General features: G+C 38.7%; 1 non-coding gene across 1 annotated transcript; it reads left to right on the top strand.

Annotated features, from left to right (window-relative positions):
- Window positions 1–8559: 8559 nt before the first annotated feature.
- Window positions 8560–8667, top strand: LOC148568613 (small nucleolar RNA R71). Its single transcript, XR_015881572.1, has one exon. It is a non-coding gene; the product is annotated as a small nucleolar RNA R71 (small nucleolar RNA).
- The last annotated feature ends 2893 nt before the right edge of the window (window positions 8668–11560 follow it).

The raw sequence follows: 11560 nt of genomic DNA on the forward strand, positions 1-11560 counted from the left end.
GCCCCTCTGAAATGTTTTCAGAGTGGGTACAGTTAGACATCTTCTACTATGGGCTTACAGAAAAAGCTCAGATGTCCCTAGACCACTCAGCTGGTGGATCTATACACATGAGAAAAACAATTGAATAAGCTCAAGAGCTCATAGATACAGTTTCTAGAAATGAACATCTGTACTCAAACAGTGAGTCCTCCATAAAAGAAAAGGCTATGGCAGTAACTACTGATCCTAATCCTCAAGAACAGATTGTTGAACTTAATCAGCATTTACTCCTTATGACAAAATAATTAGCAGAATTCAAAGAGATGCTCCAAGACACTAAAAATGCTAACAAAAATATAGAAGCACAATTGAATCAGACAAGACAGCAGCTATCTAAACAGATAACAGAAGAATGCCAAGCTGTCCACTTAAGGAGCGGGAAAACATTGAATAATTCAGTTCAAGGAAGCAAAAAGTCAAGAAAGGAACAAATGACAGAGGATGATCAACCCACTGCCCAAAATCCCTCTGAGGACAACAAGAGCTCAGAGAGGAATAATTCTGGCGTTCAAACGCCAGAAAAGGGGGAAAAATTGGCGTTAAACTCCCATTCTGCACCCACTCCTGGTGTTCAAACGCCAATGAGGGATCAGACACTTGCAAGTGCTGATGATAACCCCTCTAAGAAGGCTTCTCCAATCACCTCTGTAGGAAATAAACCTGCAGCAACTAAGGTTGAAGAATATAAAGCCAAGATGCCTTATCCTCAGAAACTCCGCCAAGAGGAACAGGATAAACAATTTGCCCGCTTTGCAGACTATCTCAGGACTCTTGAAATAAAGATTCCGTTTACAGAGGCACTTGAGCAAATACCCTCTTATGCTAAGTTCATGAAAGAGATCTTAAGTCATAAGAAGGATTGGAGAGAAACTGAAAAAGTGTTTCTCACTGAAGAATACAGTGCAGTCATTCTGAAAAGCTCACCAGAGAAGCTTCAAGATCCAGGAAGCTTTATGATACCATGCACATTAGAGGGTGCTTGTACCAAGACAGCCCTATGTGACCTTGGAGCAAGTATTAACCTAATACCTGCATCTACTATTAGAAAGCTTGGCTTGACTGAAGAAGTCAAACCAACCCGAATATGTCTTCAACTTGCTGATGGCTCCATTAAATATCCATCAGGCATCATTGAGGACATGATTGTCAAGGTTGGGCCATTTGCCTTTCCTACTGATTTTGTAGTGCTGGAAATGGAGGAGCACAAGAGTGCAACTTTCATTCTAGGAAGACCTTTCCTAGCAACTGGACGAACTCTTATTGATGTACAAAAAGGGGAAGTGACCCTGAGAGTCAATGAGGATAAGTTCAAGTTAAATGCTGTCAAAGCTATGCAGCATCCAGACACATCAAATGACTGCATGAGCACTGATATTATTGACACTTTGGTGGAAGAGATCAATATGACTGAGAGTCTTGAATCAGAGCTAGAGGACATCTTTAAAGATGTTCAGCCTGGTCTGGAGGAACCGGAGGAGATAAAAGAACCTCTAAAAATCCCTCAGGAAGAGGAGAAACCTCCTAAACCTGAGCTCAAACCATTACCACCATCCCTGAAATATGCATTTCTAGGAGAAGATGATACTTTTCCAGTGATTATAAGCTCTGCTTTAAATCCACAGGAAGAGAAAGCACTAATTTAAGTGCTAAAGACACACAAGACAGCTCTTGGGTGGTCCATAAGAGATCTTAAGGGCATTAACCCAGCAAAATGTATGCACAAGATCCTATTGGAGGATGATGCTAAGCCAGTGGTTCAACCACAGAGGCGGCTAAATCCAGCCATGAAGGAAGTGGTGCAGAAAGAGGTCACTAAGTTACTAGAGGCTGGGATTATTTATCCTATTTCTGATAGTCCCTGGGTGAGCCCTGTCCAAGTTGTCCCCAAGAAGGGAGGCATGACAGTGGTTCATAATAAAAAGAATGAACTGGTTCCCACAAGAACAGTTACAGGGTGGCATATGTGTATTGATTACAGAAGGCTCAATATAGCCACCAGAAAGGATCATTTTCCTTTACCATTCATAGACCAAATGCTAGAAAGACTAGAAGGTCATGAATACTACTGCTTTTTGGATGGCTATTCAGGCTACAACCAAATTGCAGTGGATCCTCAAGACCAAGAGAAAACAGCATTCACATGTCCACTGGAGTATTTGCTTACAGAAGAATGCCTTTTGGTCTCTACAATGCACCTGCAACCTTTCAGAGGTGCATGCTCTCTATTTTTTCTGATATGGTAGAGAAGTTCTTGGAAGTCTTCATGGATGACTTCTCAGTATTTGGAGACTCATTCAGCTCCTGTCTTGATCATCTAGCACTTGTCCTGAAAAGGTGCCAAGAAACTAACCTGGTCTTAAACTGGGAAAAATGTCACTTTATGGTGACTGAAGGAATTGTCCTTGGGCACAAAATTTCAAGCAAGGGAATAGAGGTAGATCAAGCCAAGGTAGAGGTAATTGAAAAATTACCGCCACCTGCCAATGTAAAGGCAATCAGAAGCTTTCTGGGGCATGCAGGATTCTATAGGAGGTTCATAAAGGATTTTTCAAAAATTGCAAAACCTCTGAGCAACTTGCTAGCTGCTGACACACCATTTGTGTTTGACACAGAGTGTCTGCAGGTGTTTGAAACCCTGAAAGCTAAGCTGGTCACAGCACCAGTCATCTCTGCACCTGACTGGACATTACCATTTGAATTAATGTGTGATAACAGTGACCATGTGGTGCACGAAATTATGATCTCAGGCAACGGCGCCAGAAACTCTGTATGCACATCTTAATAAATCGTTTTTCATTCACAACTTCGATACAATTAACCAGCAAGTGCACTGAGTCATCCAAGTAATAAACCTTACGTGAGTAAGGGTCGATCCCACAGAGATTGTTGGTATGAAGCAAGCTATGGTCACCTTGTAGATCTCAGTCAGGCGGATATCAAAAGGTTATGGAGTTTTCGAAATTAAATAATAAATAGAAAATAAGGATAGAAATACTTATGTAATTCATTGGTTAGAATCTCAGATAAGCGTATAAAGATGCATTCGTTCCTCTGAACCTCTGCTTTCCTGCTGTCTTCATCCAATCAATCTTACTCCTTTCCATGGCTGGCTTTATGTAAGGACATCACCGTTGTCAATGGCTGCATCCCATCCTCTTGTGAAAATGGTCCAAATGCTCTGTCACAGCACGGCTAATCATCTGAGGTTCTCGATCATACTGGAATAGGATTCACCCTCCTTTTGCGTCTGTCACTACGCCCAGCACTCGTGAGTTTGAAGTTCGTCACAGTCATTGAATCCCAGAGTCCTACTCAGAATACCACAGACAAGGTTTAGACTTTTCGGACTCTTATGAATGCCGCCATCAATCTAGCTTATACCACGAAGATTCTGATTAAGAGATCCAAGAGATACTCATTCAATCTAAGGTGGAACGGAAGTGGTTGTCAGGCACGCATTTGTGGGGGAATGATGATGATTGTCACGTTCATCACATTCAGGTTGAAGTGCGAATGAATATCTTAGAAGCGGAATAAGTTGAATTGAATAGAAAAATAGTAGTACTTTGCATTAATCTTTGAGGAACAGCAGAGCTCCACACCTTAATCTATGGAGTGCAGAAACTCTACCGTTGAAAAATACATAAGTGAATAGAGGATAAGCATGGCCGAGTGGCCAGCCTCCCATGGAGGTCTAGATCTAAAAATGATCAAAAGATGTCTAATACAATAGTAAAAAGTTCTATTTATAATAAACTAGCTACTAGGGTTTACAGAAGTAAGTAATTGATGCATAAATCCACTTCCGGGGCCCACTTGGTGTGTGCTTGGGCTGAGCTTGGATGTTACACATGCAGAGGCTCTTTCTGGAGTTGAACACCAGGTTGTAACATATTTCTAGCGTTCAACTCTGGTTTGTGACGTGTTTCTGGCGTTTAACTCCAGACAGCAGCATAGAACTGGCGTTCAACGCCCTTTTACGTCATCTAAACTCGGTCAAAGTATGGACTATTATATATTTCTGGAAAGCCCTGGATGTCTACGTTCCAACGCAATTGGAAGCGCGCCATTTTGAGTTCTGTAGCTCCAGAAAATCCACTTTGAGTGCAGGGAGGTCAGAATCCAACAGCATCAGCAGTCCTTCTTCTACCTCTGAATCTGATTTTTGCTCAAGTCCCTCAATTTCAGTCAGAAAATACCTGAAATCACAGAAAAACACACAAACTCATAGTAAAGTCCAGAAATGTGAATTTAACATAAAAACTAATGAAAACATCCCTAAAAGTAACTAGATTCTACTAAAAACATACTAAAAACAATGTCAAAAAGCGTATAAATTATCCGCTCATCACAACACCAAACTTAAATCGTTGCTTGTCCCCAAGCAAATGAAAATCAAATAGGATAAAAAGAAGAGAATATACTATAAATTCCAAACTATCAATGAAACATAGCTCCAATTAAATGTGTGGGACTTGTAGCTTTTTGCCTCTTGAATAGTTTTGGCATCTCACTTTATCCATTGAAGTTCAAAATGATTGGCATCTATAGGAACTCAGAGTTCAGATAGCGTTATTGATTCTCCTAGTTCAGTATGATGATTCTTGAACACAGCTATTTTATGAGTCTTGGCCGTGGCCCTAAGCACTTTGTTTTCCAGTATTACCACCGGATACATAAATGCCACAGACACATAATTGGGTGAACCTTTTCAGATTGTGACTTAGCTTTGCTAAAGTCCCCAATTAGAGGTGTCCAGGGTTCTTAAGCACACTCTTCTTTTTCTTTGGACGTTGACTTTAACCGCTCAGTCTCAAGTTTTCACTTGACACCTTCACGCTACAAGCACATGGTTAGGGACAGCTTGGTTTAGCCGCTTAGGCCAGGATTTTATTCCTTTAGGCCCTCCTATCCACTAATGCTCAAAGCCTTGGGATCCTTTTTATTACCCTTGCCTTTTGGTTTTAAGGGCTATTGGCTTTTTTGCTCTTGCCTTTTGGTTTTAAGAGCTTTTGGCTTTTTCTGCTTGCTTTTTCTTTCTATTTTTTTTTGCCCTTTTTTTTTCTGCAAGCTTTGTTCTTTGTTGCTTTTTCTTGCTTCAAGAATCATTTTTATGATTTTTCAGATTATCAAATAACATGTCTCCTTGTCATTATTCTTTCAAGAGCCAACATATTTAACATTCTTAAACAACAACTTCAAAATACATATGCACTGTTCAAGCATTCATTCAGAAAACAAAAAGTATTGTCACCACATCAATATAATTAAACTAAGTTCAAGGATAAATTCGAAACTCATGTACTTCTTGTTCTTTTGAATTAAAACATTTTTCATTTAAGAGAGGTGATGGATTCATAGGACATTCATAACTTTAAGACATAGTTACTAACTACTACTGATCATGTAATAGGACACAAACATGGATAAGCACTTAACATTAAGAAAACGAAAAGCAGAAAATAAGAACAAGGAATGAGTCCACCTTAGTGATGGTGGCGTTTCCTTCTTGAGGAACCAATGATGTCCTTGAGCTCTTCTATGTCTCTTCCTTGTCTTTGTTGCTCCTCCCTCATTGCTTTTTGATCTTCTCTTATTTCATGAAGGATGATGGAGTGCTCTTGATGTTCCACCCTTAATTGTCCCATGTTGGAACTTAATTCTCCTAGGGAGGTGTTGATTTGCTCCCAATAGTTTTGTGGAGGAAAATGCATTTGAGGCATATTCGGGATCTCATGGTGACGAGCTTGAAAGGGACCTCAGGGATCACCTTCTTCTTGACCACAACATCATAGAAGTGGTCTTGATGAGCTTTGGAGATGAATCTTTCCATCTCCCATGACTCGGAGGTGGAAGCTTTTGTCTTCCCTTTCCCTTTTCTAGAGGATTCTCCGGTCTTGGGTGCCATCAATGGTAATGGAAAAACAAAAAGCTTATGTTTTTACCACACCAAACTTAGAATATTGCTCGCCCTCGAGCAAGAGAAGAAAGAATAGATGAAGAAGAAGAAGAAAATATGGAGGAGAGGGGAGAGGGGTGTATTCGGCCAAGAAGGGGAAGAGAGGGTTGTGTTGTGTGAAAATGAAGAAGAATGGAGGGCTTTATATAGGGAAGGGAGGGGGGGTAAGGTTCGGCCATAAGGGTGGGTTTTGGGTGGGAAATTGATTTTGAATTTTAAAGGTAGGTTTATGGGGAAGAGTGGATGGATGTGAGTGGTGAAGTGGTTATAGGGAAGAGAGATTGAGGTGATTGGTGAAGAGTTTTGGGGAAGAGTGTTAATGGGATTGTGTGAAAGAGGGGTGAGAAGAAGTGAGTGGAGGTAGGTGGGGATCCTGTGGGGTCCACAGATCCTGAGGTGATCTTGTGGGGTCCACAGATCCTAAGGTGTTCAAGAATTTACAACCTTGCACCAAATTAGGCATGCAAAATGCCCTTGCACACAACTCTGGGCGTTCAGCGCCAGATTGGTGCTTGTTCTGGGCGTTGAACGCCCATTTGTTGCCCATTTCTGGCGTTGAACACTAGAACCATGCTTATTCTGGGCGTTCAGCGCCAGCTCTTCTCCAGGGTGCAATTCTGGCGTTCAAATGCCCAGATGCTGCCCATTTTGGGCGTTCAGCGCCAGAATCATGCTCTGTTCTGGCGTTGAACGCCAGTCAGATGCTTCTTACTGGCGTTTAAACGCCAGTAAGGTCTTCCTCCAGGGTGTGATTTTTCTTCTGCTGTTTTTGATTCCATTTTCAATTTTTATATTTATTTTGTGACTCTACATGATCATGAACCTAATAAAACATGAAAGAACAAGAAAAATAAAATTAGATAAATAAAAATTGGGTTGCCTCCCAACAAGCGCTTCTTTAATGTCAATAGCTTGACAGTGGGCTCTCATGGAGCCTCACAGATGTTCAGAGCATTGTTGAGACTTCCCAACACCAAACTTAGAGTTTGACTGTGGGGGCTCTGGTTGACTCTGTTTTGAGAGAAGCTTACTGTGCCTCTTTTCCATGTTTACAGAAGGGTAACCTTGAGTTGTAAACACAAGGGAGTCCTCATTCAATTGAAGGACTAATTCACCTCTGTCAACATCAATCACAGCTCTTGCTGTGGCTAGGAAAGGTCTTTCAAGGATGATGGATTCATCCTCATCCTTCCCAGTATCAAGGATTATGAAATCAGCAGGGATGTAAAGGCCTTCAACCTTTACTAACACGTCCTCTACTTGTCCATAAGCCTATTTTCTTGAATTGTCTGCCATCTCTAATGAGATTTTAGTAGCTCGCACCCCAAAGATTCCCAGTTTCTCTATTACAGAGAGGGGCATGAGGTTTATCCCTGAACCAAGGTCACACAGAGCCTTTTCAAAGATCATGTTGCCTATGGTACAAGGTATTACGAACTTTCCTGGATCCTGTTTCTTCTGAGGCAATGTCAGTTGATTCAGATCACTTAGTTCATTGGTGAACAAGGGAGGTTCATCTTCCCAAGTCTTAATACCAAATAATTTGGCATTCAGCTTCATGATTGCACCAAGGTACTTGTTAACTTGCTCTTCAGTAACATCCTCATTCTCTTCAGAAGATGAATACTCGTCAGAGCTCATGAAGGGCATAAGGAGGTTCAATGGAATCTCTATGGTCTCTAGATGAGTCTCAGATTCCTTTGGTTCCTCAAAGGAAAACTCTTTATTGATCACTGGACGTCCCAAGAGGTCTTCCTCCTTGGGATTCACGTCCTCTCCTTCCCTTACAGGTTCGGCCATGGTGATCAATTCAATGGCCTTGCACTCTCCTTTTGGATTTTCTTCTGTATTGCTTGGGAGAGTACTAGGAGGGATTTTAGTATCCTTTTACTCAGCTGACCCACTTGTGCTTCCAAATTTCTAATGGAGGACCTTGTTTCATTCATGAAACTCACAGTGGCCTTGGATAGATCAGAGACTAAGTTTGCTAAATTAGAGGTATTTTGTTCAGAGTTCTCTGTCTGTTGCTGAGTGGATGATGGAAAAGGTTTATTATTGTTAAACCTATTTCTTCCACCATTATTAAAGCCTTGTTGAGGCTTTTGTTGATCCTTCCATGAGAGATTTGGGTGATTTCTCCATGAGGGGTTATAGGTGTTTCCATAAGGTTCACCCATGTAATTCACCTCTGCTATTGCAGGGTTTTCAGGATCATAAGCTTCTTCTTCAGAAGATGCCTCTTGAGTACTGTTGGATGCAGCTTGCATTCCATTCAGACTCTGAGAAATCATATTGACTTGCTGAGTCAATATTTTATTCTGAGCCAATATGGCATTCAGAGTATCAATTTCAAGAACTCCCTTCTTCATAGGCGTCCCATTACTCACAGGATTCCTCTCAGAAGTGTACATGAACTGGTTATTAGCAACCATGTCAATGAGTTCTTGAACTTCTGCAGGCGTTTTCTTTAAGTGAATGGATCCACCTGCAGAAGTATCCAATGACATTTTAGCTAATTCAGACAGACCATCATAGAATATGTCCAGGATGGTCCATTCTGAAAGCATGTCGGAAGGACACTTTTTGGTCAGTTCTTTGTATCTCTCCCAAGCTTCATAGAGGGATTCACCTTCTTTCTATCTGAAAGTCTGAACATCCACTCTAAGCTTACTCAGCTTTTGAGGAGGAAAGAACTTGGCTAAGAAAGCCTTGACCAGCTTATCCCAAGAGTTCAGGCTATCCTTAGGTTGAGAGTCCAACCATATTCTAGCTTTGTCTCTTACAGCAAAATGGAAAAGCATGAGCCTGTAGACTTCAGGATCTACTCCATTAGTCTTAACAGTATCACATATCTGCAAGAATTCAGTTAAGAACTGAAAAAGATCTTCAGATGGAAGTCCATGAAACTTGCAGTTCTGCTGCATCAGAGAAACTAATTGAGGTTTAAGCTCAAAATTGTTTGCTCCAATGGCAGGAATGGAGATGCTTCTTCCATGTAAATTGGAATTAGGTGCAGTAAAGTCACCAAGTATCCTCCTTGCATTATTATTATTTTCGGCTGCCATCTCCTCTTCTTGTTCGAAAATTTCTGAAAGGTGCTTGCTGGATTGTTGTAATTTAGCTTCTCTTAGTTTCCTCTTCAGAGTCCTTTCAGGTTCTGGATTTACTTCAACAAGAATGTTCTTGTCCTTGCTCCTGCTCATATGAAAAAGAGGGACAGAAAAATAATAATAATAGGGGTCCTTTTTACCACAGTATAGAGGTCCCTGTGTGAGTAGAAGAAAAGAAGAAGAAAAAAGTTCGAACACAGATGGAAGAGGGGGTTCGAATTTGGGTGAGATGAAGTGTTAGTAGATGAATAAATAAATGGAAGGAGATAAGAGAGAGAGAGAATTTTCGAAAATAATTTTTGAAAAAGAGTTAGAGAATTTTCGAAAATAGTTTTTGAAAAAGGTTAGTAATTTTCGAGAATTAAAATAAAAAATTAAAATAATTAGTTAATTAAAAAGAAATTTTGAAAAAGAGGGAAGATATTTTCGAAAATTAGAGAGAGAGAGTTAGTTAGGTAGTTTTGAAAAAGATAAGAAACAAACAAAAAGTTAGTTAGTTAGTTGAAACAAATTTGAAAATCAATTTTGAAAAGATAAGAATATAAGAAGTTAGAAAGGATATTTTAAAATCAAATTTTGAAAAAGATAAGATAAAGAGATATTTTTGAAAAGATATGATTGAAATTAGTTTTGAAAAATATTTGATTTTTAAAATCACAATTAATGACTTGATTCACAAGAAATCACAAGATATGATTCTAGAACTCAAAGTTTGAATCTTTCTTAACAAGCAAGTAACAAACTTGAAATTTTTGAATCAAAACATTAATTGATGATGTTATTTTCGAAAATTAGGAGATAAAGATAAGAAAAAGATTTTTGAAAAATATTTTTAAAATTTTTGAAAATAAATAAGAAAAATGAAAAAGATTTGATTTTTGAAAAAGATTTTGAAAAAGATAAGATTTTCTTAAATTGAAAATTTGATTTGACTCATAAAAACAACTAGATTTTAAAAAGTTTTGAAAAAGTCAACTCAAATTTTCGAAATTTATGAGTGAAAAAGGGAAAGATATATTTTTTTTTATTTTTGAATTTTTAATGATGAGAGGGAAAAACATGAAAAAGACTCAATGCATGAAAATTTTGGATCAAAACAATGAATGCATGCAAGAATGCTATGAATGTCAAGATGAACACCAAGAACACTTTGAATGTCAAGATGAACATCAAGAACTTATTTTTGAAAAATTTTTAATGCAAAGAAAATATGCAAGACACCAAACTTAGAAATCTTTCATGTTCAGACACTATGAATGCAAAAATGCACATGAAAAATAAGAAAAGACACAAAACAAGAAAACATCAAGATCAAACAAGAAGACTTACCAAGAACAACTTGAAGATCATGAAGAACACTATGAATGCGTGATTTTTTTTTTCGAAAAATGCAGGATGAACATGCAATTGACACCAAACTTAAAAATTGACTCAAGACTCAAACAAGAAACACAAAATATTTTTGATTTTTATGATTTTCTAATTTTTTTGGATCTTTGTATATTTTTTCGAAAAAAACATATAGGAAAAAGAAAATAAGGATTTCAAAATTTTTTTAATATGAATTCCAGGAATCTTGTATTCTTAGTCTAAAGCTCCAATCCGAGGGTTAGGCATGGCTTACAGCCAGCCAAGCTTTAGAAGATGTTGATACTTTCCATGTATAGAGCAACTAAGTGTGTGAGAATCAACAAGCTCTTGTGATGATAAGTTGAAACCCCAGTCCAAAAGATTAGAAATGGCTTACAGCCAGCCAGGATTCAACAAATCATCATGAAACACTAGAATTCATTCTTAAAAATTCTGAAGAAAAATATATTTTTGAAAACATTTATTTTAAATTTTTTTTTTCGAAAACAAAGGAGAAATTCTTGAAAGATTTTTGAAAGATTTTTGAAAATAATAAAAAAAAATTACCTAATCTGAGCAACAAGATGAATCGTCAGTTGTTCAAACTCGAACAATCCCCAGCAACGGCGCCAAAAACTTGGTGCACGAAATTGTGATCTCAGGCAACGGCGCCAGAAACTCTGTACGCACGTCTTAATAAATCGTTTTTCATTCACAACTTCGATACAACTAACCAGCAAGTGCACTGGGTCGTCCAAGTAATAAACCTTACGTGAGTAAGGGTCGATCCCACGGAGATTGTTGGTATGAAGCAAGCTATGGTCACCTTGTAGATCTCAGTCAGGCAGATATCAAAAGGTTATGGAGTTTTCAAAATTAAATAATAAATAGAAAATAAGGATAGAAATACTTATGTATTTCATTGGTTAGAATCTCAGATAAGCGTATAGAGATGCATTCGTTCCTCTGAACCTCTGCTTTCCTGCTGTCTTCATCCAATCAATCTTACTCCTTTCCATGGCTGGCTTTATGTAAGGACATCACCGTTGTCAATGGCTGCATCCCATCCATTTGTGAAAATGGTCCAAATGCTCTGTCACAG

This window comes from Arachis ipaensis, chromosome B4 (assembly GCF_059453495.1).
Source record: "Arachis ipaensis isolate K30076 ecotype BB chromosome B4, ASM5945349v1, whole genome shotgun sequence".
Taxonomy (NCBI): Eukaryota; Viridiplantae; Streptophyta; class Magnoliopsida; order Fabales; family Fabaceae; genus Arachis; species Arachis ipaensis.